The 19,772-nt window shown below is 41.6% G+C and overlaps 1 protein-coding gene across 7 annotated transcripts in view; it reads right to left on the reverse strand.

The window, feature by feature from the left end:
- PRKN (parkin RBR E3 ubiquitin protein ligase) overlaps positions 1 to 19,772 on the reverse strand; it is a 1,214,524-nt gene that overhangs the window by 579,514 nt on the left and 615,238 nt on the right. The gene's annotated exons all lie outside the window — the stretch shown is intronic.

Raw genomic sequence — 19,772 nt, forward strand, 5'->3', positions numbered from 1 at the left:
ACTCTTAAACTGTCTTTTCCCTACTTGTAACCAAACTAAGGGCTCGCCTGGTGGCCCAGTGGTAAAGAAAGCGCCTGCAATGCAGGAGACGTGGGTTTGGTTCCTGAGTCAGGAAAATTCCCTGGAGAAGGAAACGGCAACCCACTCCCGTATTCTCGCCTGGAGAATCCCATGGACAGAGGAGGCTGGTGGGCCACAGTGCGTGGGGTCACAAAGAGTAGAACATGACTTCGCAGCTAAACAGCAACAAACCAAACGGACCTCCTCCTCCTCTGACCACAGACTCAGTGAGCCACACCTGTGGGTCGCTAAGTCCAGCATGCATCAGGATCATCCGGGAGGCTTGTTACACCAGCCTTTTTAGGGCCCCACCCCAGAGTTCTGACACTGGGCCGAGGAGCCGCATCCCCAGCAAGTTGCCAGGTGATGCTGTCACTACTGCTCTGGGGACCACACTTTCGAGAACTACTGAGTTAGAGCAACCTTAGAGGTAAAGGTAGTAAACTACTCATTCTTCCAGAAAACAAGGGCTGTAGCAAGCTCACTTAGCACATCTGAAAGCAATGGCATGTCTCAGGTAAAACATGTTACTCTTCAAAAATCTGGAGTGTGCCCCTGTACAGAGAAATGTCCCCAAGCCAGGAATTTGGAGCTCAGGATGTTTTTAAGAATAAATGCCTTGTCAATTCCAGGTGGTATAGGTTAGCCAGAACCCCCTACCTAGGGCAAGTGACACAGTAGCTGACCCACCGGCCTGCAGTCCTCAGCCCCCGTGATGAAACTGTGCCGGCATCCCGCTGTGACGGATGGGGTGAGCGCCTGGTGGGAGCCCGCTCAGGTGTGTCTGCGGGGTCCTGCATGGCTTCCCCGAAGCAGCATGGAAATCATACTGATTGCTTTTGCTTTTTCTCTTAACATGGAAGGCCATCCTTATCACTCCATTTTTCTTTTTTTTGAAATGATATGAATCCTTCAAAGGTCAGTTCAAGGGTATAATGGAAAAGAGTTAAGGCCAAACCTGACTATCAAAACAAGACATCTGGAGGACATGACTGATCCTTGTGAAATACACAGACCGCTTTTGCAGACCTGAAAAAAATCCTCACTCATAACGGAAAGTAATTCCTCCAGAATAGCTGAGTTGGCTGTATTGAGGAAGTATTTCACATACAGATAAATAGATAGCATTTATATTTTTTCTTAGATTGCAGAAAGCCACTGGTAGACATTCAGCTAACAAATCACAAACTGCTCTAACACTAGATAAAACTCCGCCAGATAAAAGTCAAAATCCTTTTTATTGGAGGGAGGAATGTTACAATCAATGGTTTAATAAGTAACAAATATTTGGAAAATGGCAGAAATTCATATAGCATGACAGAATTAAAATACAGATTAACTACTGTGTATATTAAATATTTATCAATTATCAGTGAATTTCAGTGCCTTCTCCACCAATTTTTATGGAAGGAGATTCTTCTCCAGTGCCAGAGTAGCTAAACCGGTGGAGCGGCCAAGATTTCACCCAGCTTGCAAGCTACCAGGTTAGCCTGCCACCGTCTCATGGACGCGGCCAGGAGACACAAGACTCCTGGGCCGGAGCCCCGGCAGCATGAAGTACAGGCGTCAGGATTCTGTCAGTTCCTCTGCATCCCAGTTCCCGGGAGACGAAGTGTCCAGGCCAAGCTACATGCAGCGTGGGTTTCTGCCACACAGCTGGGCACCCTGAGCTTAGGGCACGTAGATCTTTTAGAAGGATCTGTAAGCTGACCTTTCCTTTGTTCTGAAGGGAGACGCTGTCTTTATCATACTGAACAGCAAGCCGGTCCACATTTTACTTTAGAGAGAGAGAGGCAAGACTACCATTTTTCAGGTCATTTGTTCTACATTTCCTTGAAAAGATAGTCTAAAAAAAAAAAAAGGTAGTTAGTGCTTCCCTCACAAGACGTGCAGAAACTTGAGAGACCCGAGAGAAGTGTCTTCCAATAGTAATAACCCCTTTCCCACAGAGTAATCAGCAGAACGGTCTGGTCATTTCCCGTCCTACACAATCAGTGGATTAGCATTTTCAATAGCCTTCTGATATTTTCAGGCTGTATACAACACATACAAGGAAAAGAGGAAAACAGAACAGAAGAACTGTGTTGAAAAGTTCTGCCTCGGGTATTTCAGCGTGCTTAGGCAGAGCTGTCATCTCACATGATGACTGCATGATTCCTTTGGAGTAATTCTGCTTTTTTTGGGATTTTTCTTTTCTCTTGATTGTTCAGATTAAAATATCAAGGATAACCAATGTCAGAAAAGCATCCTAGCCAGGGTCCACACAGTGTGGTCAGAACGTTGACAGCACTGTGAGATCTGGTCACCATCTGAGCCCCGAGGGGACCCAGAAAACAGGTCAGTCTGGGCCAGGTGGATAGTAGTTATGCCCCACGGCCTGGCTGCCTGAGGTGGCTGTGCTCTAGTTCCAGTGGGTGGGGGTTTGCCAAGCCAAGTTACTTCTATGTCGCCCAGTGTACAGTCCCCTGTGGGTGCATCAGAGGAACATTCTTGTTCATTGGGCCAGGGCAGGGGTGGGGCGGGGGGGCATCTGTCAATTCTAGTGAAGGCAATATACAATCCTTAACTGTGGGTAGGACTTCCCAAGAGGCGTGGTGGTAAAGAATCGGCCCACTGATGCAGGAGATCAAAGAGACACGGGTTAGATCTCCGGGTCAGGAAGATCTCCTGGAGGAGGAAATTGCAAGCCCCTCCAATATTCTTGCCTGGGAAATCCCACAGACAGAGGAGACAGGTGGGCTACATACAGTCCATGGGGTTGTAGACTTGGACATGACTTAGCGACTGAGCACACAGTAAATAAATAGATAAAATAAAATAATAAATAAATAAATAAAATAAAATTCTGGTAAATAAAGAATCTCAAAGGGACCTATCCATCTTTCACAAATGCCAGCTCACAGGTAAACCAGCTACAAAAAGAAAAAGAAAGAAAGAAAGAAAGCTAAACATAGCAAGTCCTGTTAAATTAAATGGAGTCTTCCACCTAACCAGGAACTGTAGCTCCTACTGGCTGGCTCACTTGGATCCATATACTCAATTCTGGGAAGCCTGAATTAGCGAAGGAGCCAAAATCTGACAGTAGTTGGCCAGGTTGTTTTTTTTTTTTTCTTCCCAAAAGATAGTGTAAACTATATTTAAAGGATGAGAAAAAAAAAATCCCAGAATAAGGCCTTAAAAAATCTGCTTGGATTTATAATGTGACCCTGTTAAATTCTTTAAGTATTAATAAGGTACTTTTCACCTTATTAATACTAAATAGAAAATTCAAACTCCAACAGTTATATTCTTTAAGTTCTTAAAAAATACCTTTCTGCTCTTTTCTGTGGATGAGGCTCTGATCCCTTCCTTCCACCCTCACTGAGTTCTCACCTTTTATCAGTACCCACCTATCCTTTCCTTTCAGATCCTTAAGGCGAAGCCCTCTGACTGAATGAGACCCACAAAAAGCAGTGGTACACACCAAGGGAAAGACCTCATGAAAAGTTCCATTCAGCTGTGAGAAGCTACCTCTTTCTCCTCATTCCAGTTTGCTACCTGACTCAAGACATTACCTGCGTCTCTTAACAGACAAGCGGGAAAATGACAAATAAATAAATGAAACAAATAAACCAGTAAAATCTGAATTAGGTTAAAACCAAGAACTCAGTTTATAAAACCTTACAGAATCCAAGGTTTCAACTCCAAACACAAATTAGTATCTTCCAAATTTCTATAAAAATGGCTTACAACTAACCACCTGGAAGCACTGTTTGTCTCAAACACGATTCAGTTTCACAAACCTGAAAAACCAGCAATGAGACCTGACTTCTTCCCTCATGAACCCTCAAGTAACTTTTATCAAACTTCCTAAAGTTAAGAATTTTAACAGACATTGCTTAACAATTACATGCTTTCCAAACAAGAAATTTTACTATCTTTACAAAGCATTAAATCCCTTGTTAGTCTCCAACTCCTTCTTAGTTACTATGTCCCAAACGCAACATACCTTTCCTTGATAAAAGGGAAGCATCATTTTCAATGGAAAGTTGCCGTAGCTCTACATTTTGTACTAAACAAATAACTGGCCATGTGTGCAGGTCAGGGTCAAGTTAAGGGAGCAGGTATTTCAACAGAGAGAATTTAAAGCTGAGGTCTAGTTGCAAACATGGTGGAAACCCCTAGAAGAGCTAAACCAGGGTAGAAAGCTCCTTGACATGAGCAGCGTTAGGGTGGGTGCTCCAATCTGCTTGAGGACACAGTGCGGGGTGAGGGGGGTTGGGGGAGGACGGGTGGGGAGATACAGTGGCTGGGCTGCCTGGTGGGGGCGAGGAGGATGACTGAGATGCAGCCCCTGAAAGCGATGCCTCCGGGAGATGGAGGGAGACCCTCCCAGCTCTGCCCTCTCTCCCCCCTCCTGTCTCCCAGCAGGCGGTGCTTGGGGGAAAGTCTGCCTGAAGCAAGGACAGGGGTCTGGGAGCTGGGGTTCGCCAGGCCAGCCCACCTGCCAGCAGAAGGCGGAGGGCAGGTGGACCTGAACACCACCGACGGCCACGGGTGCACCGTCAGGAGGCGGTCAGCCAAGTCGGAAGTCCTCAACACTGCCTCTGCATTACTGCGGACACATATATTAGCCACCAGAAAAGAAGAACATGATGCACTCAGATATGGCTCTGGGAAATGTACTAAATAAAGGCACATAAATAATTACTCTGCCTGTTCACTGCGTTCAAGCTCAGATAAACCTGTCAAAAGATGACCTCCCAAATTTTTGACGAAGAGGAATTAAGGACACAGGGGCATTTTCATTTATGAGAAAACTAGTAATAAGCATCTGGCATCTGCATCAAAGAGGTCCTCACAGTTACCAAGTTACGACAGCCAAGGTGTCACTTAGAATTAACCTAAATGTCTCTCAGAGGCCTAGAAGTTCTGTCTGTAGTCAACAACAAACAAATATTACCCCTAATCTCTCTCTTCTCAGCCTGCTGGCTCTGACAGCTCCTCCTGGGATTATTTTCAGTTTCTTTTGTAAGAAGCAACTGCTAGTTTTAAGTCCCAATATCCATTGAAAGACCTCATGACTTAAGTTAATACTATAGCTTTAATTTTCTCTAAGCTAAGACATGACAGACACGGCCTAATTACCACACGCTGGCCTGGACGAGAAAGGCAGAGGAGCCAGGTCAGGAGCTGGGCACCGGTGCCTTCATTAGTGAGTCTCAGTTCTCATGCTGACCTGTTAGGCTCACTGTGTATTATGTAAACCCAGGAAGTAATTATATAGGCTTGGATATAAAATAACTCTGCCACTCGTTAGAGTGGATAAGACCTGTAGACTTTACTAATTTAACAGGGCCAGTTGTAAAGTTAGGTGACACCTAATTAAACAAATAAAATCTTGAAAGTTAATGAGGGATCGTGTTCAATGACAAGTTTGTTTTCTCTTAATTTAAGGTGTTAGCATAAACCTCTAGATGATGTATAAAGTTTATCACGAGGAAAGAAAATCAATAGGCTCCCACAAAAAAGCAAAACCGTGTCAGAGCTCTGCTGAGAAGGTCAGGCGCTGCCTATCAGACGCACAGCCTCTGCCAAAGCCGTAATGGAGGCTTTCTGCCTCCACCAAGGCAGCGTGTCCTCTGGTTAAAAACAAACAGATGATATGCGTATAAACAAGCAGGCACATGTGCACGGGCACACGTGCAACATGCCAAGCTGTTAAAAGCAGGAGAAAGTCTTAAATGTGAATTCAGTGTCTGCATTCCTTCCCTGCAAATGGGTTCAACAGTATCATTTTTCCAGATTCTATATATACGCGTTAACATACTGTATTTGCTTTTCTCTTTCTTCACTCTTACAACAAGCTCTAGGCTCATCTCACTACAGCTGACTCAAATTATGACTGATTTGTGTGGTAGTGCAGCAGAAACCAACACAATATTGTAAAGCAATTTTCTTCCAATTAAAAATGTTTTTTTTAAAAATGTGAATTCAACAAGCACATAGCTTTCTCATCTCACCACTGCGTCAGGCCCAAGGGCAGTGCCATTTTCAATTCCATACACCTATTGTTATATTCCAAAAGTATTTTAAAAATTTTATTACCCAAGTTATAAGTATAAATCAGGTCTGCTACCTAGTCCAATGTATAAAATAAAAATGAAATTTCTAAAATCCCAATGGCTCTTAAAACAAAAAATTTTAATTTTTTCCTTTAAATTTGGCATTAAACTTTATTATGGCAAATGTGACATGAACTAGCAAGACATTATTTCCAGTCTATATTTATCCAACCTAGTGTGACTATTCATGTATCTCACTGCAAAATTAATATTTAAAAAAAGAAAAACATGGCAAGGTATAGAAATTCATTTCAGAGTTAAAATGTATGAATTGCATAATATTTCTGATACCTAAAATTTTCCAAATTTAAAACACTTCTGGTTCCCAGGGTAGAAGATAAAGTGATTATGATTCTGCAATATAAAAGTGTCTTAAATTCCTACTAATTCAGCAGGATGATTCTTGTTCTAGACAGTAGACACAGTGTTCTAAACACTCCTTCATGTGAATCTCTATAATGGTAACTTTAGTTCACTCCAAAGGAATCATTTTAGTCTATTTGAAATACACACATAAATAAATCCATGTGTACTTCCTACAGTTCCCTTTAACGTTAGACATAAACAATTTAAAACATTTTAATGCCACATACCATCAAAAAGTTGAACTTCAAGACAAAAGCTACAAATATCACAATGATTATCTTCCCCTTTATGCCTGGATTCATCAGGGTGTCTTGACCAGGATTTATTCAATTGTGATACTACTCAGTCATAATTGACTATTTATTATTTTAAAGGAAAAAAAAAGCGGGGAGTGGGGGGAGGAGTTGTTGAAGAAGTCTTTTCAAATGATTCCTGAAGGTCTGGGGTCACTCCTGACAAGCATCCTGATAAGCATGAGCTTATGCAAACATCTTTGTTCAGACTGGAAAAAAGCAGCCCTCATTCCCAGCTCAGGCAGCTGCTCAGACACACTCAGGCACTGTCCTCCCCCTCCTCCTCCTCAGCCCAGGACGAAGTAGCATCTCTTGCTTCTCAGTAAGAACACAACATCCCCCCACCTGCAACCACAGCCAGAGAACCCGTCCAAGAATGAAGCCCGTGCTCAGAAGGGACCAGGGACAAGGGATGGAGAAACTAGCCCATGGCAGCCTTTGTGTCCAGGACTCAGCTACGCCTGCGGCCCAGTTGATTAGCTTATTTACATCCACCTCGAGAAATAACCATGCTTCCAGGGATTCTTCCCCGATGTTTACTCATGCAGAAACAAGTGTATTTTCTCCTTGCTCAGCCCTCAGCTAGGGGATGAGGATACACATGTAAACAAAATCCCTGCAAGAGTCCATAAACCTGAAGGAGAAAGAGACACAGCAACAAATATTTGCACAGATGAAAACATGGTAAATACCTTCCAGATGCCTGGGCTCTGATCTGAGCAGGGGCGAGAGGACTCTGAGCAGCTTATGGGCAGCTTATGGGAGAACGAGAAGGCTCAGCTTTGAAGGGACAGTTCAAGTGGATTTGAAATGTAAGATTTTGCCAGGTGGAGATGGTGGATGAGTGATCTAGGGAGTAAAGGCGTGCAGACCTTGGGCCGCCAGCTCAGATGCTCCAGGGCCTGGGATGCCTGGGTAGGGGCCTGATGGGAAATCTGTGATTCTCTGTGAACGGAAACATTGGTCCAAACCCACCAAACTCACGCTAGTGCTCTGAGAGCCTGGAATGTGCTGCTGACGTGACTCTTCACTGTCATTCCTCAACCACAGGAGGAGTGACGGCCAAGAATAGAAATCACGGCTACTTCCTTATCACCGGTTTTGAATGACCACGTTTTTGAAACAGGTGTTTGATTTTAACTTAGCAGTGAATATAAACTTCCAAGACACACCTCTGTGTTATCTTTCAGGCGGGAAAATAAGAATTTTCTTTTTTCATTGTTATCTTGGAGAAAGTTTTCACCCCACTGATTGTGCCTTGGATAACATATCAATGGAGGATTTTGAGAGCAAATGCTTTGACTCCGGTTGTTACTATGTTACTATGTGCTTAATTGTCTTGCTCTTAACATTTATTAACAGCCCTTGACTCCAATCTTTCTGGAACTTAAGGACAGCTGTCAAAGTTGTGTTTATTCCATAGGATATTGTGAGAGGCCCCAATGGCCAGAGAACACAGCTTTTCCTGACATCTAGATTTAACTTATTCCCAGGAATTACAAGCCACTTGAGGAGAATCTGGTTAATGATTTACATACACGACAGCAGTTACTCTTCTTTTCCAAGGTCTGATGGTCAGTTGACAAATTAGTTGCTCCAGTGTGGTCCTAGCTTGCCCTATATTCCCATCATAATTCCAATAACGTTTGAAGACACAGATCCCTCCAACCACAATTGACCGGCAGTTACTCATGTGATGTCATCTGCCCAGTGTAAAAGCTGAACATATCCTTGCTTTCAGTGTTATATCCTACCCAGACAATAAAAGACAATATTCATTATTCAACTGTGCTTTATTTTCTCTAGAAGCTAAAGGTTCCATAAACTTTCACAATGCGTCAGCTTGAAGGAACATAACGTCGTCAAAGCATTTGCTAGTTTCATGCTCAAGCAAAGCTTTCCAGCTTCTGTTCTCTGATAAATAAAACGAGATGTTAAAATATTTTGTTCTCAACAGAAGGTTTCCTTTGTAATTTTGATTACTTGAGTCTACCTTCCACAGAGGGTACATAAACACGTATCTGTTAGATGGTAATAATCTGCAAGAAGCCGAGGAGAGGGGTCATCATTTTGAACACTTACAGTGACTCACCATCCCTAGACGAATTGTGTTCCCAGCATTTCCTAGACAATCTTTTGAAGTTGGCAGTTATTTCACATGTGCTTCTAAATGGGCAAAAAACTTAACTGCAATCAACCAGTAAAAGAACCAGTTAATCATACTTGCAGGGTTCCATGTCCCCCAGATCAAACACAGGAGCCTTAAGCTGACACTCACCGTCTCGCCAGCTTTCCCTCCACTCTGCCCTCCTTGTCCTGCCAGGAGGACTTCGTCTTGTTGCCTGAAAGGCCGTGCTCTCTCGTTTTCTAGTCTCAAGGACACGATTTCCTGCTTCCTGGTCTGTCTTCCTTCTCCCACTCGTTTCAAAGCCCCAAGTGTCCTTCATGGCTCACCTCACTTGTCACTGGCCCTCAAAGCCTTCCTGACTCCCCGGGGCTGGGTGAGAGCTCTTCCCACGGTGACTTCCGTTTCTATCATACTCTGTGCTGGGCACCTTCGGGGCCCTTGCTCTGTGGGATTGAGGGCACCCACTGGTCTAGTGGACTCACCACACGGCAAATGAACCAAGGGCATCTTATGCTGGCGCCTGGCCCAGGCGGCTTCCCAGGTGGTTCAGCGGTTTAAAAAAAAAAAAAAATCTGCTTGCTGATGCAGCAGATGCAGGTTCAATCCCCTGGGTTGGAGGATCACCGGGAAGAGAAACTAGCAACCCACTCCAGTATTCTTGTCTGGAGAATTCCACTGACAGAGGAGCCTGGCAGGCTGCATCCACGGGGTCTCAAAGTGGGACATGATTGAGTGAGCACACACTCACGCCTAGCCCCCTAGCTTGTACACAGCAGGTGTCAAAGTGGTCACAAGCATAAGCTCTCCCAGCCTATTTGAAAAGTAAGAAAGAAGAGTGTGGGAGAACTCTCTCAGGCCTGGAAACATGTTCTGTGGAAAGAGATGGACAGGAAATTCTAAATCACACCCTTCTGTATTCCTGGGAATTAAGTGGTCCCTTCCTCTATCTCTGGCAGCCTGGGCCTTCCTCTGAGCTTTGAGAACTGCTGAGCTTTCTGCTGTTGAGTCTCCCGTGCTGCTCCTTAGGAAAGCAGCCCCAGTCCCTGGATCCGGTGGGGGTGGAATGACGCTATCACTCCTCTCTCTAGCCAGAGGTGGAGAAATGTAGCCTCTGCCACTTCTAAGTGTCCAGTCTAGACACCGAAAGTGCAAGAGAAACATTCTTCCGGGGAGCAATAATTCACAAAATGATAACTTGGTTTAGGCTACAAGCAAAGAGAAACACTGAACAATAAGAAAAAGCCGAGCTTTAAAACATTTTAAACGACTTTAGACTTGGAATCGCAACTTTTTTTCTTTTCCCTCAAAACCCTCCTTTCCTTGGCAAGTAGAATTTAGAGCTTCTTTTTATTCCTGCTTTCTTTACTGCAGGCAGCATGAGCAACCATAAACTCCACTCAAGACAAAACTGAGCAAAGGCAAGGGCTTTATATACTTTAATAGTCTCTTGCATTTTCTATACGTATTTTATTTCCTCATTAGAAGATGAAAAAAATAAAGTACAATTTGTAAATTTACCTATGAACTGTACACATTGAACACCACAGTTCAAAAGCATCAATTCTTTGGCGCTCAGCTTTGTTCATAGTAAAACTCTCACATCCATACATGACCAGTGGAAAAACCGTAGCTTTGACTAGACGGACTTTTGTTGGAAAAGTAATGTCTCTGCTTTTTAGTAAGCTGTCTAGGTTGAACGGTGTTGTTGGGGAAGACTCTCGCGAGTCCCTTGGACTGCAAGGAGATCTAACCAGTCCATCCTAACGGAAATCAGTCCTGAATATTCATTGGAAAGACTCATGCTGAAGCTGAAACTCCAATACTTTGGCCACCTGATGTGAAGAGCTGACTCATGCGAAAAGATCCTGATGCTGGGAAAGATTGAAAGCAGGAGGAGAAGGGGATGACAGAGGATAAAGATGGTTTGATGGTGTCACCAACTCAATGGACATGAGTTTGAGCAAACTCTGGGAGTTGGTGATGGACAAGGAGGCCTGGTGTGCTGCAGTCCACGGGATCGCAAAGAGTCAGACACGACTGAGCGACAACTGAACTGATACACATTCAAGGAAACTAAGATGAGTAAAACTAGGAAATAAATGTTCCACGGAGGAATTTTTTTTTCATGAAGACAAATTTTTAGAAGTGTTTTAGGTTCAAAGAAAAATTGAATGGAACTTACAGACATTTCTCTTATACTCCCAAGCCCCCACAGGCATAGCCTTCCCCTTATCGATGCCCCCCCCAGAGGGGTGGTGCATTTGTCACACTGATGAACCTTCACTAAAGTGACAAAGCCACACAGAGTCCACAGTTCACAATACAGTTCACTCTCGGTGTAGTACATTCTACAGGTTTGCCCAAACCTGTATTCATCCTTTTAATATTACACAGATTTTTACTACCCTAAACATAGGGGGCTGGGCCAAAGTGGAAATGGTGCTCAGTTTTGGACATGAACCACTCTACATTCACAATTCTGGTGGTGAAACTAGAGTCCAAGGCTGTGAAGAACAATATTGCATAGGAACTTGGAACACTAGGTCCATGAATCAAGGTAAATTGGACGTGTTCAGTCAGGTGATGGCAAGACTAAACATCAACATCTTAGAAATTAGTGAAATAAAATGAATGGGAATGGGTGGATTTAATTCAGATGACCATTGTATCTACCACTGTGGGCAAGAATCTCTTAGAAGAAATGGAGTAGCCCTCATGGTCAACAAAAGAGTCTGAAATCAGCACTTGGGTGTTAATTTAAAAAACAACAGAATGATCTCAGTTTGTTTTAAAGGCAAACCATTCAACATCACAGTAATCCAAGTCTCTGCCCCAACCACTGATGCCAAAGATGTAGAAGTTGAATGGTTCTATGAAGACTTATAAGATCTTCTAGATCTTGTAACACCAAAAATAGATGTCATTTTCATCATAGGGGATTGAAATGCAAAATTAGGAAGTCAAGAGACACTCAGAATAACAGGCAAGTTTGGCCTTGAAGTATAAAATGAAACAGGGAAAATGCTAACAGACTTTTGTCAACAGAACACACTTGTCATAGCAAACATCCTTTCCAACAACCTAAGAGACAGCTCTACACATGGATATCACCAGTGGTCAATGCTAAAATCAGACTGATTATGTTCTCTGTAGGCAAAAATGGAGAAGTGCTATACAGTCGGTAAAAACAAGACCTTGAGCTGACTGTGACTTAGATCATGAGCTCCTTATTGCCAAATTCAGACTCTGATTGAAGAAAGTAGGGAAAACCACTAGGCTCTTCAGGTTGACCTAAATCAACCCCCTTATGATTATACAGTGGAGATGACAAACAGATTCAAGGGACTAGATATTTAGACAGAGTGCCTGAAGAACGATGGGTGGAGGAGGCAGTGACCAAAACCATCCCCCCGGAAAAGAGACACAAAAAGGCAAAATGGTTGTCTGAGGAGGAAGAGAAGATGAAAAAAGGCTAAGAACGCTAAAAGATGCTTACTTTTACTGGTGGTCAGAAAATGCTGAATCAGAAAAACAGTGGCAAACGGCTTTCACACATGACTTTAACACTCACTCACTCACTACCGTGAGGACCAAGTGCTCGGGAGCGCGTGTTAAAGGAGGACATCGGGAGAGACGGGGGGCGCCCCAGCCTCTTCGGAAAACCACCATAGCAGTTTGGATGAAAAATTTACGGGTATATATTGTTTTATCTAGTTATTCTGATACACAAAAATAAGAGTACCAATGTCTAAAAATTTATTTATGAGGATTTCACTTTAGCACAGAGTACAGGGCAGAAAAAAAGGAAAGCATCAAGAGCATATTTGCTCAAAATTTATGCTACAGAATATTATAAAGCTATTAAAATGAGTGGTTGATCTATATATGCATATTGATCTGAAACAAGAAAGCGAATTAAAATACCCATAAAAACATGTTTTTTTTTTTTTTTAAATGAGCATAGAAAAATGTATAGACCAATACACACACAAAAAATTCACATTTATAGTCTTGTATTGACTGGGAAAACAGAGGAAACTATTAATTTACGTTCTTTATACATTTCTTGTTATTTGAATTTGTTACAAAAAGTACTCAGTATAAAAACAAGTGACAATAACAGCAACAAAGCAAAGACAAACTGATGGGCACTAGACCAGAGGATGAACTTCGGAGACCGTTGAAGGGTAGAAAGTTAGGGGGACTATGGCCAAGACCAAGAGGTCTGGGGAGCTAGAGGTCAGATCAGAAAGGATGCCGAGACCTCAGGGGACAGAGGGCTTCATCCTGAGGGAAACAGAGAGCCTATGGAGGACTTGAAGCAGGCTGGTGATATGAAATAGAAATAATGCATTCACGGCCTATTTAGAGGAAACACAAAAAGCACTTCCCAACCCTCCCTGCAGAACTAAAGGAATCCTGCTCAGCTGGTATTCTGGAAAAGACCTCCTGGAGTGTAAGGGAAATGCCAGTCTCAGTCCATTACCCAACCTTTAGTATATGACTCAAACTAAAGGCTCCCATGTGGTTTATCAAGAGACCCTGCTTGACTTCAGACCACACTATCTTTTCCACCAGTAAGCCAAACATTGTTGAGTGATCAAAAATAATATTATAATTTCTAATGGAGCGCCAAAGTTACTAAATTTTATATGTTCTTAATTACTTTTCTCTGATTTATAGGTCCTCTTAATCAAGTTTGTATGCACTTGGTGTAAGTAATATTTGGTTAATTTTATGAATGATAGCAGATCCTTAGTAAATCTTTCAATTTGTTATAAATTTAAGAAAGTTACATTCACAAATATTACTATTTCTGTGCTTTTATGTTAACACGGTTAACAATACCATTCAGCATTAGATAGTATGTTCAAAGGGAAATAATTTAAGTCTATAAAACAACCTTCCCCCAGAATGCCTTTTGCCTGGGATCTCATATATCAAGCATTAGCCTAGAGGAGATGTTTATGGTTAGGTTATAAAATTTGCTGGGGAAAAAATTGTTTATAATGATCATGGAGAAAGCACCTAAATCATGGTCACATTGAATCATGGAAGTCACACTGAAAACAACTCGGCCACAAAATGTGCCCCTGACGTTGTGTTCAGATCAGCAGGTAGTTCACAACTGAAATGACCCATAAATCTTGACAACCTAGTCTACTTCTGTACATATAAAAGTGTGGGCTTCAATTTTAGTTCATGAAAGACACCAAATGCATACAATGAAATACCTACTAAACTGCCATCTAGGTGACCAGCATGTATAACATAGAATTCAATTTCACAGCCATATCCCATTCTCTCTGTTGGTACATTAAATTAGATGAAGTTCTTCTCCTTATACACAGAGATTTATGTACTCATTAATTATAGTGACTTCTGCAAAAAAAAAAATTACTTTTATACTTCAGTCGAAGCCTAGGAAAACATTAATTTTATATAACTCAGGGGCATGTACTACAATCTTCTATTTAGAACGGGAGGTATAAAAAACAGGCATCTGGGGGTCTGTTGTTAACTATTCTGGACTGTGAGAGGCTTTATTTAGGCCATTCGACCTAACCAGCTATAAACTTGGCACTTGTGGAATTTGTGCAGCATACCTGTCCCTTTCTCCCTGGGGACCCGGTAACATGAACTGTAGTGTCTTTGCCCTGATCAGCTAGCGTAGAATCAGCCAGCTAGCCGGCACACCTCGAGCACGGGGGTAGAAGACCAATGGTTGTCATTTCCATCATACTTTTCCAATACGCTGGGCCAACCAGTCTACTCAGAACTCACTGAGTTACATGAGGCACCTACTGTTTTGTTGCTCCTGTGGACTCTTCTTCCTGATCCCCACTCCTGTAAATCTAGACTCTTTCCAGAAATCCAGCAATTACTTAGGCTTATACCGCTGACGGAGACAACATTCCCAAACCAAAATATATGTAAGTAACCTCAAGTTGGACAGTACTGTCAATATATTTTGGCTGCAAACACTTTTTTTTTCCCCCATCACAAGCACCTGGTGCTCAGTGAATACACCATTCCTGGCTGGTTATATATAAGCCCATCTGTGTGAAAAATGGCCAAGTGCCCGTTCAGGGTCAGCAAGACCTGTGTCTTAAAACATGGTGCCAGGCAGTGATGAGCTTGATGACCTTCATAATACTATGAAAGCAAGGGAGCTGGCAAAAAAAAAAAAAAAATGTTATGTAAAACAATAATGTGGAGGTATAGAAAACATGTATTACGAAATATATTAAAATAGTAAAAATTAAATGTACATGGTAATTATATTAAACACTTTTACTATATAATATTGTCTTGTCTTTTATTGATGGGATGTTTGGAAAGTATGAGTTTTACCAGGTTAGATTTAGTGAGGAAGTAATGCCAATAACATTTTTGGATAATCTCTGGATACAAAAATCATAAACTGACTATTTTTAGCTCATTATCAGCTTCAACTCCTTGTTAACATGTACTAGATATATGCTCAGAAGTCTTCATTTGCGCTAGAATGGCTTCTAGGAGATTCTTCATTTATGTGTAAATCATCATTGACACAAACTCATGTTTGCTAAATACATAATAATCTCTTTTATAAAACTTAGAACGATATATTAGCTGTGCTATGAAATTCCACATGTTTGAATATAAATAAACATGTGTAAGTTTTGCCAAATTTATGTGCTTGACTGACAAAGATAAACCAAACTATCAAGCAACCAGTGCGTGTGTTGCCAGGGCTTGCTGTCACTAACGCTGGTTACATCTCTCCGGTCTGGTACCAGGCTTCATGAGCTACGGTTTGCCCACTATGCTGAGGCTGCAGGACGTCAACAACAGCAACATTTACTCATACATTAAATGAGAGAAAGTTTAAATGAATTTTCTGGATGCCAGTAAGGTATCAAGAGAATAAAAGACACTGAATGAGAAATCCAATCATCTTATAAATGTTTGCAGTGTAAATGCTCCAAAGGGTCCGTTTTAGTGTATTTCCTCCCCCTAAAATGCCTCGATATAAGTGGGATCCTCAGGGAAATCACACTGTGGAAATAAGTGATTTATGGTGTCAGTTTACGTTTCCAAGAAAGAGTAGAGTGAATTGAGAATGTGTGTTTGGTAATTTTCTTTACAATACCATAATCATTCTTTGGTCCTTTGATAATAAAAACCATTCTATTTTAATTTGTGTTCTTAACATACAAAAGTGTTTGCTGGAAATAAATGTAGATTCTCAATAGACTGAGGGAGGGTGAATGAAGAGAGAGTCTCAGAACCTCCAACACAAAATTATACACAGCTCACACCCATCACAAAGATTTTTCCAGGATGGCCCTCCTCACCCCATTCAGAATCATCACCATAGTGAACTATCATGACTCAGAAGTTAACATTACAAGCAAAATCATCAGCTGCTACAAAAGGGACCATTTCTGTGGATGGAAAATTGACAAATAACCTGGAGGGGATGCCTCTGCAGTTAATTCCGGGATGCTAATGCCTCCTGTGTCCACAGTGTTCTGTGTATTCAGCACACTGAACCTTACTGGCCAGTGATATTAAGAAAAGGGATAGTCTGTGGTATCAAGAAAATGACTGTCCCTGACACATACCAAGTCCACAATTCCTGAAAAATATAAGGTGACTCGTAGTGAAAATTATGCCCAAGCAAGAGCACACAGCAGCCAATCCCCATCTGCGTGGGTGAGCATTCATCACAAGCCTGTCTGTGCACTGACATTCATTTTCTATGTGTCGGGCAATGTGCTGGATCCTGTGGGTCACGTTTCAGGTGATTATTTATATGGTTTGATTTACGCCTATCATCTTACTACTTGTTTCCTATGTTTCCCATCTGTTCTCTATTCTCCTTTCCTCCTTTTATGCTTTTTTTTTGCATTATTTTTGTGTGTCTATTTTACCTTCTTTATTGGCTTATCAGCTATAGCTCTTTGTTATTTTAGACACTGCTTAAGGATTATAGCACACTATATCCTTATATACTATTATCTATATATGGTTATACATAATAAGTCATATATATAATTATATATAAATTGTTGTCTTGTTTAGTTGCTAAGTCATGTCCAACTCCTCGGATACTCCATGAACTGTAGCCAGCCAAGCTCTTCTGTCCATGGGATTTCCCAGATAAGAATACTGGGGTGGGGTGCATTTCTTTCTCCAGGAGATCTTCTTGACCCAGGGATTGCATCTCCTACATCTCCTACATTGGCAGACAGATTCTTTACCACTGAGGCACCAGCAAAGCCAATTATATATAAATATTTATATATTACACTATTCATTTTTGACTCAGTTCAGTACAGTTCAGTTGCTCAGTCATGTCTGACTCTTTGTGACCCCATGAACTGCAGCACGCCAGGCCTCCCTGTCCATCACCAACTCCCGGAGTTTACTCAAACTCATGTCCATCGAATCGGTGACGCCAATCAGCCATCTCATCCTCTGTCATCCCCTTCTCCTCCTGCCCTCAATCTTTCCCAGCATCAGGGTGTTTTCAAATGAGTCAGTTCTTTGCATGAGGTGGCCAAAGTATTGGAGTTGCAGCTTCAACATCAGTATTCCAATATTCTTGGAAAACTCCCACAATTATGTTATGAATCTATATGGTTAACATCAGGCTAGGGTCATTTAACTTTAAAAACTCCTCTATGCTGGGAACTATTCAATTGTACTAAGTGTGATCACCGCCTGCAATGCAGGAGACCCTGGTTTGATCCCTGGGTAGGGAAGACCTGGAGAATGGAAGGGCTACGCACTCCAGTATTCTTGCCTGAGAAATCCCGTGGACAGAGTAGCCTGGTGGGCTACAGTCCATGGGGTCGCAAAGCATTGGAAAAGACTAAGTGACTAAGCATACGCATAGTTACTTGGTAATAGTGTAACCTATTGTTTTTAAGATTTAATATAGCTGGCTCCAAAGATGCACGAATTTCAGAAAAGAATATTTCCCACAACTGAGGCAAAGTCCTCTTAGCACTCTCTTCGGGGCCCTGTGAAGTTTTCTAGTGTGGCTGCTGGGGAGAAGCAGTGTTTCCAGCCCTGTGTGAGAGCTGGGTTACTGTTTTCTCAAGCATTTCAGATGGTTGACTGCCATTTCTGGATTCTGCCTTTTTACCTCTACACAGCTCTGTCTGGGCTATGTCTCACCGTGTCAAAGCCTGAAAACTCTCCTCAGGCAGTGAGCTGGGGCAATCATAGAGATCGCCACATTTTTCTGTCTCTCAGAAATCACTACCCCTTGTTGCTGGCATTTTGAAAATCACTATTTCATGTATTTGCCTAAGTTTTGTTTCTTAGTTTGAATCCAGGAACAGGTAAATCTAGTCCCTGATTGACCATCTGGATAGAAGTGACAGACAGACATTTTATTATTACAACCATTATTAAAAATCTTTGTTGACCTGAATATGCTAATCAAAATAGAAGTAACCCTCATTTTATAATTTGAATTAATTCAGACTACTCTAGGTTAATAGATAGGTAACAATATTCATCTTTCCCCAGCTCCATTCTTCTATGTTTTTCCCACACAAATTTTGGAAGTAGACTCATGTCAGCCTAGAAAGAGATGAGTAAACAAGGTTGGAAGGTACTTTCATGCTGAAGCAACTCATAACCAAACCTGAAAAGCCTGGGGTCTAAGACACTCAACACAAAGAATTAAGAATTTATCTGAGGTAATGTCATACACCTTCATGAGCTAGCAGATAATAGTTGAAAATTACTGCTTACTCATTTCCTTGAGGATAATGTGTATTTAGAGTTGCATTTGCAATCAACAAATTTCTTAAGCTCAGCAGAGGTAATGACAACACTACAAGTTCTGCAGAAATAGAGTTCTGGAGAACTCTATGCAAGTCCTCACTGCCAAATAGTAGCTCAGGAAAAGAACTATTGAGCTGGAGCACTTGGAACCCACATAAAAAGTCAACCTCCACATTGCAGACACTATTTCCCTGTGATGAGAAATGATTGTTGAAAACTGGGTATCGATCAACTTTACTTCATAGGTGCCTTCTCAGACCCAGGTTTGACAGCGAGTAGAAAATAAGTTTCATGTACATAATTTTTTTTTTCTATGTTGAGGTCAGTAGGATAAGTCAAATGTCAGGATAGGTTCAGGATAAAGTTTTAATTAACTTGGTATTGATTATTTTGGAAAACGAAACTTAAAATATATAGTTTGATCATAGTAGAAACATTTTATTTGTCTCTAGGGATAAAAAAGAAGATTTTCTTGGATAATAACTTACTGTAAATGGAATAAATATTACAATAGTTGCTTTTGAAATCAAGATATTAATCTGAAAAACAAGTTGATACAAATATAGAGCTAAATTTTTATATGAAGTATATTAGTACTCTCTACGTTCAGAGAAACTTCTCTAGTAAGGAACTACAGAAATGATCCCTGAAAGGAAATCAGACCTGAATATTCATTGAAAGGACTGAAGCTGAAGCTGAAACTCCAATACTTTGGCCACCTGATGTGAAGAGCTGACTCATTGGAAAAGACCCTGATGCTGGGAAAGATTGAAGGTGGGAGGAGAAGGGGACGACAGAGGATGAGATGGTTGGATGGCATCACTGACTTGATGGACACTGAGTTTGAGTAAACTCTGGGAGTTGGTGATGGACAGGGAGGCCTGGCGTGCTACGGTCCATGGAGTTGCAGAGAGTCAGACACAACTAAGTGACTGAACTGAAGACATTTTACCGTATTACTAAAATGAAGTTGATCTATTATTTTGCTTAAACAAGGGGAAGGCTCTCGGAGTTTAGGTTCAATGAAACAGA

The sequence above is a fragment of the Cervus elaphus genome, chromosome 26, assembly GCF_910594005.1.
Source record: "Cervus elaphus chromosome 26, mCerEla1.1, whole genome shotgun sequence".
NCBI classification, from domain to species: Eukaryota; Metazoa; Chordata; class Mammalia; order Artiodactyla; family Cervidae; genus Cervus; species Cervus elaphus.